The following is a 10,420-nucleotide window of genomic DNA, read 5'->3' as shown; positions in this document are numbered from 1 at the left end:
TATAAGATGGGAAAACATGAAGGGAAGATGAAATCTGGAGGTTCCCCCCTTTTTTTGTTTGTTTGTTTGTTTTTGTTTTTAGAGGGAGTCTTGTTCTGTTGCTCAGGCTGGAGGGCAGTGGCATGATCTCAGCTCACTGCAACCTCCACCTCCCGGGTTCAAGTGATTCTCCTGCCTCAGCCTCTTGAGTAGCTGGGATTACAGATGCATGCCACCACGCACAGCTAATTTTTGTATTTCTAGTAGAGATGGGGTTTCACCATGTTCGCCAGGCTGGTCTTGAACTCCTGATCTTGTGGTCCGCCTGCCTTGGCCTCCCAAAGTGCTGGGATTACAGGTGTGAGCCATTGCGCTTGGCCTCTCCCTTTATTATATCACTGTGAAACTTAATTTTTTTTATTTGCAGTAGCCCCCATATAGCCTAGCCTTTTCTGTGTGGCAAAGATACAACTCTAGAAATCTTGAGAAAGAATGGAAAATTCTTACTGTGAGTTTAAGTGGAGTAGCATATAAAATGCTTCTCAGAAGTTCTAACTGTCCTGCTTTCTGACTTCTCACATTCTTTTCTGCTCTATAGTTCTTTACTGCAATGCTGCTTCCTCCCCAAATATCTTTTCTCTTTTTCCCAAAGTTGTGCTCCTGCTCTTAAATAGAAAGTGCCTGCTGAGAGTTCAGTTTCCAGACACATTGGGCTACCTAAGGATAGGTGGAGGATCTAAGGGCTTCATAACACCTATCCTCAACTTACTTCACACAGATGAAGGAAGACATGGGAAGTCCTGCCCCTTCCATTATCCCCCCAGACACTTATTTCTTTTTATTTTCTCATTAATTGTCTTACTTCAAATTTTTAAGTAGGATGTCTGATAAATCTGTATAACATCCTATCAGTAGTCCCCTGGGGTTTTTCTTCATCTGAAAGTTTCATAAGCATATATGCAGAGACTTGATAAAACTTTCAATATAACTCAGTCAATGGTAGAGCCAAGTGGCGTGCCAATAAAGACCCTCCTCTAGGTTGACCAAGATAATTTTCCCTTGATAATATTTTCATTTGTTTTCTGTTGTTTATAACAGAATACTTGAAACTAGGTAACCGATAATGAAAAGGAAAGTATTACTTACAGTTATGAAGGCAAAGAAGCCCAAAGTTGAGGGGTTACATCTGGTGAGAGCCTTCTTGCTGGTGAGGACTCTCTTTTTTTTTTTTTTTTGAGATGGAGTTTTCGCTCTTGTTGTCCAGGCTAGAGTGCAACAGTGCAATCTTGGCTCACTGCAATCTCCACCTTTTGGGTTCAAGCGATTCTCCTGCCTCAGCCTCCCAAGTAGCTGGGATAACAGGTATGTGCCACCATGCCCAGCTAATTTTCTGTATTTACTAGAGACGGGATTACACCATGTTGGTCAGGCTGGTCTCAAACTCCCAACCTCAGGTGATGGCTGGCGAGGACACTCTGCAGAGCTCTGAGGTGGTGCAGGGCATCACGTGGTTAAGGGGCAGAGCATGCTAGTTCCAGATTATTTTTCTCCTCTTATAAAGCCACCAGTCCCACTTCCATGATGATCCATTAATCCATGAACCCATGAATCCATGAATAGATTAATCCATTCATGAGGGCAAAGCTCTCACAGCCCAATCACCTCTTAAAGGTCCCACTTCTCAATACTGCCATACTGGGGATTAAATTTCAACATGAGTTTGGAGGGAACAAATTTTCCAAAAAAAAAAAAAAAAGGTCTGCCCAAAGCTTTACTAAAATTCAGATTGACTTTATTTATGTCTTCTTGATCTCTGGATGTGATAATGCAATTTTTAAAAAAGGAATTAGTGTTCATTGCTGGTGAATCCATGTTGGCTCTTAGAAATCACCACAGTTTTTGCTCAGGCTTCAGTGCTTCTCTAGTCAATTGCCTGTCCTAGTATTTTGGTCAAGCCAAGTTAAAATTAAGTTCCTGCCTTTTGTTGTTTAAAAAAAATCATAAAACTGTTTGCTTCTAACATTACCTCATGGATCTTATTCCTGAAACAGTCTCAAAGATTACAAACAGCTTTACTTAACAACATAATACAGGATTCATATCTACACCCACACACATGTTGTGATTCTCCCTGCTCTTCCCTTCTCTAGCAGTCAGAGGAGAAATAAATATCTTTTCTCACACAGAAATCTTCAACTTTTCTGTCATTTTCCTTTTCATCTGCTAAGTTGAAGTAGTTCCCTTCCTCTTCTTCATGCCCCAAACGTGAACCTGAAGGCAGATCTTGTTTATTGAAGCATATGCTGCCGGATACACACCACCACAAGGCAAGCCCTGATCCAGTTTGGAAATAGGAAGTATGAGATACAGAGACAAGGATTTCTGTACAGAGTCCTGAGTTCTGGTCTCAGCTGGACTATTAAATGTTGTACTCAGACCCTTAGGCAATTATTAAAATATTTTCTGCTGCTGTTCATCTAAAACATTTAAACCAATATTGACTTCCCCACTGAACTCACAAGATGGTTGCGAAAATCAACAGAAGAAAATGCTAAGGAAAAAATGTAAAGTACTTTCTTGATGTATAAGGTTAAAAGGATTCAAACTTAGAGTTCAAGCCTTGAGCTGTACCCACTGTCTGTCCATCGTTCTCTGCTTTGATTTTAGTGTTGCTGCCTTTTCCAACATCAATTTTCTCCTATTCTTCTGGCCCAGAAATTCCCTAGTTACTGGTCCATCCCAACACACTGCCTTGCACATTTTCAGCAAGATGATTACTGACTAATTGGGAAAACAATCCAAACTCGTGAGGAAATGGGTCATAATGTGTTTTCTCTCTGGGCAACAAAGAGCAGTCTCTGGACCACCATGGAAGTTATGTTCCTGAAAATCACTGGGGTTGTCAAATCCATGCTTAGCAATGTCAAGGTCTTGTAACAAAGAGGAGATCGGAGGAAAGTGGAATTACAGATAAATGTCTTAATATATACTTTTGAAATGCAAAAAGAAAAGATTCTAGAAGGTCTCTACTTCCAGAACACTTTCATCTATGCTTAAAATACTTCCAATATCTTCTTAATACTTTATGAAATATTTCTATCAACTTCTAAGGCAGATTCTTTCTCTAGTTTTCTATAATTTAAAATCTAGATTTTCTGAAATTGGGGTCACATTGAAAACCTCTCTGCTGAATCTGGCCCGACATATATGTGTGTGTGTATATATAATATTGTATATATAATATTATATCACATATACAGAAGTTTTTTTCTTACACTGTACTTACAATTTTTAAAATTTCAGTGTCTTGACACAGGGTTCTTTGCTTTGCTTTGCTTTGCTTTTTTTTTTTTTGAGACTGAATCTTGCTCTTGTTGACCAGGCTAGAGTGCAGTGGCGTGATCTTGGCTCACTGCAACCTTTGCCTCCTGGGTCCAAGCAATTCTGCTGCCTCAGCCTCCCGAGCAGCTGGGATTATAGGTGCCCACTATCATGTCTGTCTAATTTTTTGTATTTTTTTTTAGTAGAGACGGGGTTTCATTATGTTGGCCAGGCTGGTCTTGAACTCCTTACCTCAAGTGATCCACCTTGGCCCCACAAATTGCTGGGATTACAGGCATGAGCCACCGTGCCAGGCCTATACAGGTTTCTTTTCTAATTGCCACACTCCACACCACTCTATCTGGTTTGCCCCTGCTGACATGTGTACATTAACATAAAGAGCACAGCCTAGGAGCCAGAAACTTTAGCGGCTAATTCCACAGGGGCATTGATTAGAAGTAAATGTTTTTCCAGCTTTCTCATGTACCAACACTATTATCTTGGTCTTGTTCCTTCTCTCCAAGTCTCAGTTTCTTCTGTATAATAAAGGTACTACCGTATTCTCTGCCAACATTGCAAGTATGATGTGAGGGTCACATAAAATAATGCACATGAATGCAATTTGCACATTGTAGAGTATACTGAAAATCTATAGTATTATAAGGTGGTAGCTCCTGGCCAGCACAAGACAACCCTCTGTCTATATGCACATATTCAGATACCTTGCATCATCTGCCAACCAAACTTTGTGAGTTGAAGAAATATAGGAGAAGAATACAAAGGGTCATTTACCTTGGTAGTTAATGCCCTATATGGATTCTATTTATACAGGACCGTCTACAATTTTTCAGTCTAAAAATTACTCTGCACAGTTGCTTAATGGCCCTTTTATCTTCCATTTAATCACATCCAGGACTTCTCACCATTCCCCCATTAAAGTTCCCATTTGTCTCTCTGATCATTCTTCTGATCTTATTTGTATGCAGAGCTGTACATAACATATACTATGTTTCTGGGCTATCCAATAGCAATTGAGGCCAAATGTACCAAACAGCCAAGTAAAAAGAAAGAAAGAAAAAGAAAAAACCCCAAAAACATATTATTCTAACTATATAAAACACACATACTTCTCTATGTTTGGCCATGAAACATATGAGCTTAGAGAGACATAGAACAATGGCACATTCATTGCTATGTTGGAGGCACTTTCACTAGAACAGTGGCTCCCAATCTGGCTTAAGGAGCTTTAGAAAAATATACAGACACTTGGGCCCCATACCAGAGATTGTGATGTAATTTGTCAGAGTGGTGTGTAGACATTGCTTTGTTTCAGAAAGTTCCCCTTCTCAAAGTGATTTTAATGAGTAACCAGTATTGAGCATACTACAATAGGAGTAAATCTTGGCTCTGGTCTTGTCTTCTATACAACTGAGCCTTGGCTTGTGTTGATCAATGGAAATTCTTTCTTTAATACAGATATTCCTCCCTGGAATTACAAGTGTTAGTAATACGCTCCCTCTAAAAATTCCACTGCCATCAATCAAGCTTAGAGCAATACAACCTCACTGTGTAAAGACGGAGGTTCAAGGTGACACTATGAGTAATAGTGAACATTTGGAAGCCATCCGAACGCTTGCCAATAGAGGATCAGTTTTTTAAAAAGGCACAGCCAATGCAATGAAACACTATACAGCCCTTAAAAAAAGAATAAGTGAAGTCCTGGAAGTCTATCCTGACAGAAATAATTACCCAGAATCCATTTTTAAATGAAAACAAATGGAGGTTGTAGGATATGTATGTAAGATACATTTTTGTGATAAACTTTCTTCAAAAGAAATAACAAAAATTACATAATCTCAATTCTTGATTAAACAGAAAAAATTCAAAACAATAAGCCTTATAACAGTTACTCTTAAGAGTAACATGAGATGGGAGAAAGGGGAAACTTTTACTTTTCACTTTGTATTTCTTTGTAATATTTAAATGTTTATAAACAGAATGTATCATGTTTATACTTTTTTAAGAGAGAGGAAACATTTGCCAGCCACACCCTCTCCCCTCACACATATTGCCTTCCAACCCAAATATTAAGCTGGCTCTTTTAAAACAGAAAATGATGGCCACTATACTGGCTAAATTTTTTTTGCAGATCAAAAACACCCTGCATCTTTTCCATTCAGCATTCCATGAAAGTGCAACGGAGCCAAGTCTTGTGTGTGGGAAAGTGTGTCTTTGTGTGTGTGGATCTCGTTGTAGTTACAAGGGCCCCTCCCTTTGGTAACAATTTAACACCCACATGCATCCTCAGGAAGGTCAAAAGGGAACAGCAAGAGTGAAAAAACATGTTTTAGAAATGTGAACCAGCTCCCACATCCAAAATTCTTTTCCCCCACATTGAAAAAAAAAAAGCAAAAAAACCGACATCATGCATGTTTCCAGGAGTTTCTGGTGGATTTAATAAAACGAGTGGTGATGCGATCCACAGAAAAAGTGGGAAACTGGCAGCAAACTTTTCGTCGGAAATGAGGCACTGTGCTGGGAATAGTATTGTTTTACAACCTAAATGCAAAAGTCATCATGCTTAATTCTGTGTCGTTTTCATAATTCATACAGGGGTCTTGTGGCCATTTGGAAATGTTAAGAGTCCTAGGCAAAGAACAATCATGGAATTTCCATATTCGTAGAAAATCAGCACCTCCTCAGATTATTTAAAAAATCAAAATTCCCTTCACAAAAGAGAAAGTTGGTAATTTCCTGTAATTTTATATTTGAAACTTCGATTGGAATCTTCAGCACACTTAAGTGGCAAAGCAGAAAATCTAATAATCAGCATGTTTTAAGATATTTCAAGTGAAAGAAATAAGTTCGGAGGGTTCATAACGATATTTAGAAATTCTTTCTGAATGTGCTGTGATTCACTGCTTTTTGTTAGCCTGTTTTCACCAATCTATCTTTCTCTGAAGGGATGAGTCAGTAAAATACGATACAATCTTATGCAATGTACAGTCTAGCTTCAGAATCCTTAGGCAACATAGATTGTAATACAAGTTTTACCCTCAAATCCCTATGCAATCTCAAGCATGTTACTGAAACTTTCTGTGCCACTGTATTACAACCTCCTAAAGCATGAATAAAAATACCTGCCTATCTGATAGAACTGTGATGGTGATAGATGAGAGAGTGCACAATGAAGCATTTTTTAAAGTTAAGGGACTATGAAGAGAGGCAGCACAGTGTAAACAGAAGTGATACTAATGAAAACTGAGCTGTGTCAGGTAACTTCTGAAAGCTTGTTTCTTCATCTATGAAAGGGGATGATTAATTCATAATTAATTCAATGAATGTTTAGTATCCCTGACATGTCAGGCACTATATTACCTGCCTGGAAGGATAATTGTTGCATTCTGCCCACTCACAGGGATATTGTGAGCATCAATAAGGCGATACCCACCAAACACTTTGGAAAACACAAAGTGTTGCACTTTCATGCAGGATTATTACGCATATTTTTAATTTTTCACTCATTAAAAAAAAATTTTATGAGTACCTGCTATGTTAAAGCAACAAATCAGACAAATTCTGTTCTCAGAGCTTAAAGTGGAATATGGTTGCTGAACACATGGATAGAGTTGTAAGTTTTTTAAAGTAAAGTGACGTAAGTATTATATGTGTGACAACCCAGCTTCTAGAGCAACTCTAGACATTATGCTTAATTCTGTATCCTTTTCATAGCTCATACAGGAGTCTTGTGGCTACTTTCAAATGTTCGTGGTTCAGGAAGGATTCCTGTAGGAGATTGGCTTGAGCTTCCCTGATACTGCTGCAGGGATGCTTGTCAACCCACCAGAACTTCATCCATTCAACAGATGTCTATTGAACACCTACTAGGTGCCAGACCCTGTGCTACGCTCCATCACGGGGTGTATTCTCCAGGAAAACATATACACGTGGGTTTCATCCGCATGAAGTTTAAGCCATCATACATTTTCTCCCAGTGCTTCTGAGTACAGGCCTTTTGAAAAAAAATCTGTATATACCAAACACTACTCTTCTAGACAGGATAGATGCAGTGATGTGCTGATAAACCAGCTCTCTGGAAGCAGGGAGGGAGGAAGAAGCCCTGATTTGTAACATTTGTTGAGTTACATGGTGTAAATACTCCCACTGTGGATGATTTCAAGCTACCAATTGTTTGACACCTGACTTGAAGAAATCCTGAATACTTAATTATTGGTTTTCGTAATTTGGTTTGAGCCAGCCCTAGCACACGATTGAAGATCCAAGTGTTTTAGTTTACTGTTTAGTCCAAGAAATGGCAACATAGATTCCTGATGAGTGGCCACTAAATGGCTCTTGATTCTAGTCTCAATCCTTCCTCAGGAATCCACCAAGTCCTTCCAGGATGTCCCCAAAAGTCCGCAGGGCTATAGCCAGTGTGATTCCATACTAGCTCCACACCCTGCAGTCAGAAATGTCCAAATGGGCTAAAGAGTGTTCTCCAGAATGCTGAAATACCATCTTGTGAAACAAAAGTCTTAGGACTCAAATACAAAACAAAAGTAAACAAAAAAAGATCTGCCCATGACTTTTTTAACCTTATGGCATAATTTCTAAGTTAAAAAATAAGAGGCCATGTGGTTAGGAAATAATTAATGTCATAATAGGAAAGAAAAAGAAAAACAAGGTCAAAAGAGAGAGCCACCCTGTCCATAAGTCCTTCACACTGTAAACAGCATTCATTGCTCAGGGCACATGCTAGTTCAAAAGAACAAACTCTCTGTATGAGTGTTGGGTGGGACTCAGAGGTCTGTATCCAAATAGAAGCGATTTGCTATTTCACCACAAATTCCAGGCACAAGTACATGCTCCGTTCAACTTTACTTAACACAAAGTGCAATTGACAAGTATTTGTGGAGAAGCTCCACAGGCAAGACAGTACCCTCGAGAGGTAGGGAATACATTCCCCCTTCTCCCTGAAGCTTGCAGTCTTCTTGGATTCATCTTATGTATACTGGCAAAAGGGTGGTTTGAGTGAGGAAAATTAGGTATGTCCAGACTGGTGGTTTTTAAGTGACAGGTTGAGGGAAGCCCAATAAATTCCAAACACCTCTAGGCTATTTTCCAGGTCATTTGCTATCTGGTTTACCTATGTCCTCTCCCCATCCCTTCCTTACAGTCTCCATGACATCATACTCAGTTCCTCAAGTAAAGCATGTTCTTTGCTCTCTATGAACCTTCACAAACCCTGTTCCTTCTTCTGAAACAGGCTCAGTTACCTACCATTTCCCCTCTCCATCTCCCTTGCATATGATTTTCTGAGAGTCGTACTTTAGATCTCACAATGATTTTGGAGGGTTTTTTTTTTTTTTTTTTTTTTTTTTTTAGCTCTCAGAGGGCCAGAGGACTGGGTTTGGGTCCTGCACGGCCACATATGGACACATTAAGGAGAAAGTCCCACCACCTATTGCCTCCATTGCCCATCAGCAGCACCTCTGACACTAGGGACTGGACACTAGGAATGAAACCACAGCTGTGTGAGGATGGGAGCCCCCTTTACAATGAGGATCTTCTCTCCTTACGCATGGCCGTCACCTCACAATGCTCATGGCTGTCTCCAAGTCTTGTAGAGATGTCCTAACTACAAAGAAGCCTGGGCAATGCAGTTTTTCATTTCCCAGCCTCTATGATGTGGATGTTACACCAGGAGGGCATGGGAATGGCACTGAGTGTGCTGTCTTACAGGAGCAGCTATTTGCTTCACCCAGAGCATAGAAGAGCCAGGATTTAAATTCTAAATTCCAAGCCCATGAATTGAATTTTTACTCTACCCTATACTGGAAGTTACTGCGTGGATTCAGTATTTTCTAGCCTCCTCAGGCCCACAATTCTTGAGATGTGTGGTTCTTCCAGGTTTACTAGCAGAGGAACACCTAAGCTCTAGATTTTTGGACTCCTCATAGCCTTCTTTTTTCTCCCTTGAGGATGAACATAGAACCTCTAATGAGTGACACTGTCGAGAGGAAGGAGGTGGCCGGGCGGGGTGGCTCATGCCTGTAATCCCAGCACTTTGGGAGGCCAAGGCGGGCAGATCATGAGGTCAGGAGCTTGAGACCATCCTGGCTAATACGGTGACACCCTGTCTCTACTAAAAATACAAAAAATTAGCCGGGTGTGGTGGTGGGTGCCTGTAGTTCCAGCTACTTGGGAGGCTGAGGCAGGAGAATGGCATGAACCCAGGAGGTGGAGCTTGCAGTGAGTCAAGATCATGCCACTGCACTCCAGCCTGGGAGACAGAGTGAGACTCTGTCTCAAAAAAAAAACAAAACAAAAACAAAACAAACAAAAAAAAAGGTGGAGGAAAGGAGGTGCTTTAAGGAGGCAATAGGACAGGATCTAGGAAAAAAGTTAGGATGATATTGAACAAAGGTCAAATATCGTGGCTACCATTCATTGGTTAGGCACCTGGCATGTATTAACTCTGATTCTCCTAGCAATCCTTCAAGGAAAACAGTGTTACCACATTCTTTAGATGAGTGAGTCTTGATTTTAAGGTAAAGACACCTGATCAAAGTCACACAGTCAGTACATGATGGAGACAGAGCCAGAAGGCAGGTCTTTCTGCTCCCAAGACTAGACATTCCTAGGTGAAGAAAATAACAAAAGGTATAGGTTATAGAGTCAGAGTACAAGAATTCCAACCTCAATTTATGGACTGCACAACCTTGGTTAACTCCTTTAAGCTTCCTGGGCCCCGATTGCCTCATATGTAAAATGGAGGTATTTGCATCTATCTGATGGGGTTATTAAGACAACCAAATGAAATAATCTTATGTCCAGCGTTTGGCCTATAATCAGTGCTACATGAGATGTTCGCTGTGCTATTATTGCTGCTATGCCATCATCATCATTATTATTATTTCCCTGTGCTGCTGCCTCTCCAAAACACAATATCCTAAGAGGGCAAATTGTATGTTGAATAAAAATGCTAGAGATGCTCATTTGCACAGCACATTCATGGGACCATGAGCTCCTCACTCTTGCTGGAGTGGAGAGTTCCTGCAAAAGAGTAGTGGGTGATAAGACTACAGACAGATGCAGAGCTGCATTGCACTGAAAGCTT

This window comes from Papio anubis, chromosome 5 (assembly GCF_008728515.1).
Source record: "Papio anubis isolate 15944 chromosome 5, Panubis1.0, whole genome shotgun sequence".
NCBI lineage: Eukaryota > Metazoa > Chordata > Mammalia > Primates > Cercopithecidae > Papio > Papio anubis.
This window is presented reverse-complemented; position numbering follows the sequence as displayed.